The following is a 10,974-nucleotide window of genomic DNA, read 5'->3' on the forward strand; positions in this document are numbered from 1 at the left end:
AGGTATTATATATGTCATTGAAACCTACTCATATAAACATAAAATGATAAAAATTTAAGTTTCTATCATTATTTTTTGAGTTATGATGTCAATTCTCAGTTTAGTCAAATTTTTTAGATTATTGGGATTTTAAAAATATTTTATTTTTTTTGACTCGTTTTGTGTAAACCTACTCATATAAACATAAAATGAAAAAAATTTAAGTTTCCGTCATTATATTTTGAGTTATGATGTCAATTCTCAGTTTAGTCAAAAATTTTTAGATTTTTGGGATTTTAAAAATATTTTATTTTTTTGACTCATTTTGTGTAAACTTACTCATATAAACATAAAATGAAAAAAATTTAATTTCCATCATTATTTTTTGAGTTATGATGTCAATTCTCAGTTTAGTCAAAAATTATTAGATTTTTCGTATTTAAAAAATATTTTATTTTTTTGACTCATTTTATGTAAACCAACTCGTATAAACATAAAATGAAAAAAATTTAAGTTTTCGTCATTATTTTTTGAGTTATGATGTCAATTCTCAGTTTAATCAAATTTTGTAGATTTTTGGGATTTTAAAAATATTTTATTTTTTTGACTCGTTTTGTGTAAACTTACTCATATATATAAACATAAAATGAAAAAAATTTAAGTTTCCGTCATTATTTTTTGAGTTATGATGTCAATTCTCAGTTTAGTCAAAAATATTTAGATTTTTGGGATTTTAAAAATTTATTTTTTTAACTCATTTCGTGTAAACTTACTCATATAAACATAAAATGAAAAAAAATTTAAGTTTCTCTCATTATTTTTTGAGTTATGATGTCAATTCTCAGTTTAGTCAAAATTTTTTAGATTTTTGGTATTTAAAAAATATTTTATTTTTTTGACTCATTTTATGTAAACCAACTCGTATAAACATAAAATGAAAAAAATTTAAGTTTTCGTCATTATTTTTTGAGTTATGATGTCATTCTCAGTTTAGTCAAATTTTTTTAGATTTTTGGGATTTTAAAAATATTTTATTTTTTTGACTCATTTTATGTAAACCAACTCATATAAACATAAAATGAAAAAATTTAAGCTTCCGTCTTTATTTAATTCTCAGTTTAGCAAAAAATTTTAAGATTTTTGGGATTTTAAAAATATTTTTTTTTTGACTCTTTGTGTAAACTTATTCATATAAACATAAAATGAAAAAAACTTAAGTTTCCGTCATTATTTTTTGAGTTATGATGTCCTTTATCAGTTTAGTTAAAATTTTTTAGATTTTTAGGGATTATAAAAATATTTTATTTTTTTGACTCATTTTGTGTATATTCATATAAACATTAAATGAAAAAAATTTAAGTTTCGGTCATTATTTATTGAGTTATGATGTCAATTCTCAGTTTAGTCAAATTTTTAAGATTTTTAGGATTTTAAAAATATTTTATTTTTTGACTCGTTTTGTGTAAACCTACTCATATAAACATAAAATGAAAAAAATTTAAATATCCGTCATTATTTTTTGAGTTATGATGTCAATTCTCAATTTAGTAATATTTTTTAGATATTTGGGATTTTAAAGATATTTTATTTTTTTGACTCATTTTATGTAAACCAACCAATGACATAGATAATACCTAGACTGATGATTCATTCATTAAAATGCATTTTTAAACGTCTTTAAAAGCAAATCAGCTGGACCGGCCATTTTGGTTACACATATAGTAATTATTCTCATGTTAAAAACTACTTCTATATTGATAACTTGCTATCTTATTATTTCGATGATCCGGTAATTCTTTAATAAAGTTTGCATCAGATATAGGATTAAATAAGGCTCTCGTTAATTTTAATAATGATTAGTGTAACCAAGATGGCGTCTCCACATGATTTGCATTTATGTACAATTTTAATGAATGAATCTTCAGTCTAGGTATTATATATGTCATTGAAACCAACTCATATAAATATAAAATGATAAAAAATTTAAGTTTCCGTCATTATTTTTTGAGTTATGATGTCAATTCTCAGTTTAGTCAAATTTTTTAGATTATTGGGATTTTAAAAATATTTTATTTTTTTTGACTCGTTTTGTGTAAACCTACTCATATAAACATAAAATGAAAAAAATTTAAGTTTTCGTCATTATTTTTTGAGTTATGATGTCAATTCTCAGTTTTGTCAAATTTTTTAGATTATTGGGATTTTAAAAATATTTTATTTTTTTTGACTCATTTTGTGTAAACTTACTCATATAAACATAAAATGAAAAAAATTTAAATTTCCGTCATTATTTTTTGAGTTATGATGTCAATTCTCAGTTTAGACAAATTTTTTAGATTTTTAGGATTTTAAAAATATTTTATTTATTGACTCGTTTTGTGTAAACCTACTCATATAAACATAAAATGAAAAAAATTTAAGTTTCCGTCATTATTTTTTGAGTTATGATGTCATTTATCAGTTTAGTCAAAATTTTTTAGATTTTTAGGGATTATAAAAATATTTTATTTTTTTGACTCATTTTGTGTAAACCAACTCGTATAAACATAAAATGAAAAAAAATTTAAGTTTCCGTCATTATTTTTTGAGTTTGATGTCAATTGTGAGTTTAGTCAAAAATATTTAGATTTTTGGGATTTTAAAAATATTTATTTTTTTGACTCATTTCGTGTAAACTTACTCATATAAACATTAAATGAAAAAAATTTAAGTTTCTCTCATTATTTTTTGAGTTATGATGTCAATTCTCAGTTTAGTCAAAAATAATAAGATTTTTGGGATTTTAAAAATATTTTATTTTTTTTGACTTATTTTGTGTAAACTTACTCATATAAACATAAAATGAAAAAAAATTTAAATTTCCGTCATTATTTTTTGAGTTATGATGTCAATTCTCAGTTTAGTCAAAATTTTTTAGATTTTTGGGATTTTAAAAATATTTTATTTTTTTGACTCATTTTGTGTAAACCTACTCATATAAACATAAAATGAAAAAAAATTTAAGTTTCCATCATTTTGAATTATGATGTCAATTCTCAGTTTAGTCAAAATTTTTTAGATTTTTGGGATTTTAAAAATATTTTATTTTTTTGACTCATAAATAAATGCAATAATTTATAGTTATTGAATCGGAAAACTAGTTTACTTCAGTTAAAATTTAAGGGCCCTTAAAATGGCCGTTGGATATTCATTGGTCTTAAAAAAGACCGTTGGGTATTTATGTCATAAATAAGTCAACAAATATTTTAATAAAAGACTAAGGCTAATAAATTTTTTTCTTATTCACTCTTTTTTTTTTATATCTTTGGTAAATTAGGATACAAAGTGTCGAACAATTCATTTTTTCTTCTTACCTACAAATTATTTTGTTTGAATCTGGTTCCGGTCAAATTTAATTATTAATTTAGTTTAGATTAAACGACTTACATAATTATGTTGCACACCTGTAATTTTAAAATAAATTTAGTTGATAAATTAAACATAAGTAGAACTTCAAGTACACATTTCAAAGTTTTAAAAAGATAATTATTTTTATAAAATTAGTAAATATGTAATGTATATTACATTTATTACATTACAACTAAACTGAGAATTGACATCATAACTCAAAAAATAATGACGGAAACTTAAAATTTTTTCCATTTTATGTTTATATGAGTAAGTTTACACTAAATGAGTCAAAAAAATAAAATATTTTTAAAATCCCAAAAATCTAAAAAATTTTGACTAAACTGAGAATTTATATAGAAAATTGTATATAAAATGTGAGAAAACTATATATATAAACAAATAGCAAAACAAGTCATATATTAAAAATGAGTGTAAATTTTAAAAATATCGATGGCTCTAAAAAGAGCTTATAGTAAAAATGTACCTAAAAAACATGAATAATTATGTTTAAAAATTTCTAATTGTATTTTTTGTTTTAGGAAGATTGACTCGCGTTTTTCGTTTGTTATGTTAAAAATTTTAAGTGCTAAAATTTTTAAAAATGAATATGTTGATTGGGAGAAATTACCGTTAGTTGAGATGACTATGGGTTGAAAAATAAAATTATTTAATGTTGAGTATTTATTGGTTTTTTTATTTTCGCCATTAGTAAGAGGATTTGAATTAATTGATGAGGGAAAGGAAGAGACACAGGTAGCGTTCCAAATTAGGGATTTCCCATTGGACCATGGGATGCAGGTTAAACCGTCAGGTCTGAGACCATCTTGTAGAGAGAGGTTTGTTGGTTCTAGAATGTTAGGAATTTTAGCTTTATTGAAAGCGTTATGGATGATTTTATTTATTGCTTTATGCCGGAGGTGGCGACCTTGGCTACGGGAGCAGTTTAGGCCGTGTCTTGCATTTGGTTGTACGCGTAGGTTGCAAAGATGGCAAGTGTGTGAATGGGTTAGCGAGCATCCTAGTCTAAATCCTATGGTAACTCTCAGTTGGTCATTGGTTAAGAGATTATCAAGGATTAGGCTTGGAAGTGCCTCGAGCCATTCATATCCACCATATTTATCGTTTAATTGAAGTAGTTGAATATCGCTGATATCGGAGGGGTTAAGACTATTTTGAAGTTTCTTTATAAGGGGTTCCAAGATTGATTTATTAGAAATTTCGGTTCGGAATGTTTGACCAAAAAATAATGAAGGAAACTTAAATTTTTTTTCATTTTATGTTTATATGAGTAAGTTTACACAAAATGAGTCAAAAAAATAAAATATTTCTAAAATCCCAAAAATTTAAAAAATTTTCACTAAACTGAGAATTGACATCATAACTCAAAAAATAATGACGGAAACTTTCAATTTTTATCATTTTATGATTATATAGCTTGTACCAAATAAATTAATCGAAAGTAAAGAATTATGCTCCTATTATTCATATTCTTTTTTAATTAAAAATTATTTTTAATGTATTACGCCATCTAACGGAAATATATTTATTATTTTTAAACATTATTATACATATTATATTTTCTATGTAACATATCTGTTCTATACATATTTTTAATTTATGGACTACAATTTCTTCTATATTCTATTTTTTTATTTAGATAAAATAAAATTTGGATAAATTTGATTTATATATTAAAAACATTTTATTTATAATTTTAAAATAAATTTGATGGGCTATAAAATAAAAATAAATTTTTTATCTATTCATAGTTTACCTGTCAAATCTCAGTTTACCTGTCAAATCTAGGTTTAGTTACACCGATTGCTTGATATAATTTGATCAATAGTCCTCATTATTTTAAATATGAATTTCAATAAAATTGGACTTCTATATCTTGCTTAGAATTTTAGTATACATTTGTAAATTTTCAACTATAAATGTTTCTAACTTTTAACGTCTCGAGCATACAATTGGAACATTATTTATTGTTGCAAAAAATAAACACATTAAAGTTAATATATTGTACTTCTCTAAAGTTTAGATATAATAGTCTATGTTGGAATACTAGCAGTATGCTTGTCAGAATAATATAATATAAAATAATTGCTATTCCTACCCCTATAGTAAAGATAAAACATTTTTTTTATGTGTATGAACGATAGCATTATGTTAGTTAGAATTATATAATATCATGAAGATGTTAGTTAGAATTATATAATATCATAAAGTAATTCTGGTTATTCCTACCTTATAAATTAACTTTATGTTTATCCAATTTTATCCGATTATATATTATATATAGATTGGTCTGTACCTGTTTGAATATATTAGTCATTCTCTATGTATCAATTTATAATTCCATTTATACATACTTCACATAACACATAGCTTAGATTATATTTTTGGTACCTTAATATAATATCTATATTATATTATACTTTATAAAAACTTCATGCCTATATGATCATATATAAAATTGAGCTCAAACATCAAGGTACCTTATATTTTTTTTGAACATATCTGTCTTCCATTCCTACATTACTTTATACTGACATTTATACATATTACATATTGATTAGATTATATCTACACATATTGATTAGATTATATCTACACATATATATAAATATATAATTGGTTAACTATAATATGATTGGAAAACTTTAATAGCATGTATATATGATATTATGAAAATCCTAATATAAATTTGTCTTTACCCTTAAAGATTTGTAAATAGATAAATCTTAATTTTGTTACTTGTAATTAAGTAAATCTTAATTTTGTTAATATTTACTTTGCTCTTCTATTAATATATTAACTCAAATAGAAACAAACCTTTTCTCAATATTATTATAATCTCTTTCTAAATTTTGCTTTCATCTACCTCTTCATATATTTTCTTATTAAATTTCTATCTTTAGGTTATTTTCGGTGCCGATGCTGGATGGTAGGTATTTTAGGTTGGGATAATTATAATCTTAATTTTGGTTATTATATAGATTTTCCGAATTCAGATTATGTCTTATTACTATAGATTTTTCCGAATTCAGATTATGTCTTATTACTTAATATATTTTTCTCTACTATTTGTATTACTTCTCTTAAATTCTTCTGGCGCCTCCCAAATTTTTATTTTTCAAAATCTTTTTTAAGCAGCCGGATTTTTGCTTTGATTATGTTTAAATGAAAATAAATAAATAAAATATTTTTTTTTCTTATATTTTTAATTTATTATTACCAGTACAATAGGTATAATGATGATTCTTTCCGAAACCCCTAATAGCTTTTTAATTTTTGTTAACGGAATTTATAAATATAATTTATAGAATAAAGTAATCTATGCCATCAAATTTTAGCAGCCCTTATGGTTTTAAATTTTCGTAATAGTAATTTATAAATGCAATCCTTAGAATAAAGTATCTTATGCCAATTTATAAATGCATTTTTTTTAGAATAAAGTATTCTATGCCATTGAATATCAAATAATTTGTATTCGAATTTAAGATATAACTTGTAAAAAGCTATCAAATTTATGAGAATGGACATATTACTAGTTGATCGCCATATTACACGCTTCTATGTAGTCCTTGACATCGACTTAGGCCTTGACATCAGTTTTCTTATGTCGCAACCTTCGACATCTTACTAGTTTTAATGTAGTCCTTGACTTCTTACCTACGCCCATAATTATATTTGGCATCTTACTATTTCTCAAACAAAGTCCTTAGTTTAATCCCTTTTCCGCTTGGTAAAATGTAATTAATTCTACTTTTTCAAACAAAGTCCTTAGTGTAATCCCTTTTCCTCTTGGTAAAATGTATTTAATTCTACGTTTTCTTGTAAATTTCAATCAATTTATTATGAAATTTAGTCCTTCACGTAACTATTTAGCTCAAATATTGTACGGAATAGCAAAATATAAGTTCAGAAAAATCTTTTCTTTTTTTTTCTTTTTTTTACCAAACCTTACATCATGAATCTTAATCTCCCCCTTAAAACTATGCTAACGGGTCCCTTTTCTTATCCTCCTTAAATATTAATAGCATCAAAGACAAAATGTCAATTCCTATAACGCTATTATCAAATTTAAAAAAATAAAATAATAATAAATGAAGTTTTATTTCTTATATTATTTTTTTAGAAAACTTTTTGTTTAATAAAAATATAAAACTTTTTAGACGCCGAAGTTCTTTTGTTCATGTAATTTATATGTTTTCTCCTACCTTATTATATTTCTTTCTTCTCGTTAGAAGATTTATTATTTTTCCCTTCTTGTCTCATTATGTTTCTCCCTTGTTTTTTATATATATGAGAAACATATATTTATTTCTTTTACTTCACAATATGTAATCTTGCTTCCGTTTTTTACTAGGTTTCATAATCTAACTATTGATGCGTAGCCCTATAACTAGGTATAATTCCAAACACATTATGAAGTAATAATAAAGGAAAAATAATAAAAATAAAAATAATGGGTTATTATTTTCCGAATAAGAGGATATAAGGAGGGATAAGGAAGGAAATTAGGAAAAAAAAAACCTTTTATCCTATCCTAACTACTATACGAAGCTTACTCAAATACTCATTTAATCTATTATCATTTACTATAATCATTTAATTACTATAATCATTTAATTTAGATACCATTTATATATATATATTAATTGTATCTTTTTGAAATAGTTTTTGAAACAGTTCTTATATATATTCTATTTATCATCGTGTGTGATTGCTATTCTTACAAGGCGGATTCTCTGTAAGATATAGGTAAAAGACTAAATAAATGTCATAATTAACCTCACTTTAATCTGGTAACTTATACGTTATGTAGTATGACACTCAACTATAATAGATAACAGCATAGTTAGAACCACAAACGGATTTCCACCGGGTTAGGAAACCATAGAGGAGGGTTTCGTGCCAAATCCCATACCTGGATATAACTCCATCCCAAACTTTTTTAATAAGGATAAAACTCTTAAATTCCAGTTGCATATATTAGTTAGTATCTCACCCTGTCTTGGATATATGCTCTAAGTTAGGCAAAAGAGAAAAAAAATAATTTAAGGAAATGAATTTTAGAAATAAACGATTAAGTTTTACTTCATGAACCTTGAAAACTAGCTATGCCCCGAAATCGTTCTTCTTATAAGTTGATAATTGGTGGGATATATATTGCATTCTAATAAAAATTAACCCCTGATACTATTAAATATTACATAACGAATAAATCATTATTCACTCTAATGCTTATGTTTCTAAATACATTATAACATAAGATAATAACCTAATCGGATGGCATTGCCCTCCCCTTTTACAATATCGTCAATTATCTTTTGAACACATTATTTAAAATATGGTTATTATATTTATATAATTATAATACACTTTTTATCTTTTATTAATTAATAAAGTTTAACAATTATTATTAAGGATATTTGGCATCTTACTATTTCCCAAACAAAGTCCTTAGTGTAATCCCTTTTCCTCTTGGTAAAATGTATTTATTTCTACCTTTTCAAACAAAGTCCTTAGTGTAATCCCGTTTCCTCTTGGTAAAATGTATTTAATACTACGTTTTCTTGTAAATTTCAATTAATTTATTATGAAATTTTTTTACGGGACTTAAAATTTCTTCAGAACAAATTGTAAAGTGTCGGGACTTAAAATTCTTCAGAATAATTTGTAAAGTGGGACTCTTCGTTATCATATGTCCTATTTAGGTAAAACTTTTGGTTAGTTTGGTCTCTACCTTCTTTTTATACTCGACTTTTGCTAGCTGATTTGACCTTTTTATTTTAGTCTCTTGCTATCAAATATCTCATTTAACTTCACTGGTAAGACTTTCATATCTTATTTAAGGTAGATGGTCGGATATTTCTCCTTATAATATCACTATCCTAAATTCCACCTATATAGGATAAATCGAACACAACGCTAACATTGTATTATGTATATATTATTTTATATCACATATATTAGACTATATATACATTATTTGGACTTGGAATATCGTATATATTTTATTAATTTTTGCTTCCCTTTCTTTCACTTGCTAATACTTTATGACTCCCTCCCAAATATGTTTCTATTTTACTTTTTCTGTCTATTTATAAATTGTATTTATGTTTTTCTTTAATTTCAAACGACTTCTCAAGTTGTCTTGGCTAAAAATAAAACAAATAAATAAAATTTTATTTTCAATATTTCATATTTTTTAACTTTCTAGGCGCCTTTGTTATATTAATTCCTTTGTTTCTCTTAAAATAAAAGTTTTCCAAATATTGGGCGCCATCGTCTCTCTTTCTTAACATTTAAATTTTTCTCTTGCTTGCTTCTTGGCAATGTCTTATACAAATTGTTATTAATATTTTGTATTTATATATTTAGAGCTTAATATAATTTTTAATTATGGTTATTGTGAAGTTATTAGGTTATCCCACCCTGAATGTTTCCCCCATTATTATTGTAATCATTTCCTTTCCATAGTCTTCTATTAAATAAAAATTTTGTAAAGGTTTACTTTATTTTTTATACGCTTAGCTGTATTTTATTTCCCCTCAATTTTTAAATCCTTTCTATTATAATGTCCATGTCAACTCGTTTTCCAAATGTGCACAGAGATATGGAGGTAATTTTTCTCTATACAGTTTTAAATTTTATTTGTTTTTCTGAATTAAACAATCTTTACCTTTTTCACTTTTTATTTTTTTCTCTTTTTTCTTTTTTCTCTTTTTTTCTCTTTAAGTTTTGTAGGTGACCTCATCTTCCAACATTTTGGTCTTTTTATATTAAATCTCGGATCCCAGTAAACACTCCGGATTAAAGGTTATTATTTTCGCTTATTTATTTTCTCTCCATAATTTTTTCTTTTTGTCACTTTCACCCAAATTTATTTTATAAAAGATTTAATTTTTCTTAAGATATATAGGTAAACGGATTGCATTGCCCTCCCCTTTTACAATATCGTCAATTATCTTTTGAACACATTTCTAAAAATATGGTTATTATATTTTATATAATTATAATACAAAGAATATGGTTTTGATTGACATAAGAGTTTAATATTATCATAGAAAAGTGAAATAATTTTTTACTTATTGAATTGTAAATAATATATTTAAAAATTTATTGAAAGGCTTCTTTTTCTTCCGAAATTTTTTTTAAAAAAAAATAATAAAATTATAACTGTTTCCAATGAGAGTGTAGATAGTGTTGCATATTATATAATAGTAAGGATGTGCTAAACCCATATTTTTTTTCAAAAAATGGGTTTGGGCTTTATAGGTTACATTAGCTCCTAAATTTAATTGAGATAATTAGAATACTTGGATATTCGTATCATTTAAGGGGGAGGGGGGGATGTGCCTATTCTAAAGTCAAAATATAGTATAATTTATAATATCAATTTATACTTTTTATCTTTATTAATTAATAAAGTTTAATAATTATTAAGGTTAATTTATCTTAATGAGGTCTGAACCCCGGGTCTGTGCTCAGGGCTGGTTGGTCGTTTTTTTCTTGTTTAGACCCAAACCCCGGTTTTGGTTTTTTTTTACAACCAACCAATTAACAACACTAGGTAGCACACAAATAAGTAATGGA

Source organism: Gordionus sp. m RMFG-2023, chromosome 5 (assembly GCF_954871325.1).
Source record: "Gordionus sp. m RMFG-2023 chromosome 5, tfGorSpeb1-WG-v2, whole genome shotgun sequence".
Lineage (NCBI taxonomy): Eukaryota > Metazoa > Nematomorpha > Gordioida > Chordodea > Parachordodidae > Gordionus > Gordionus sp. m RMFG-2023.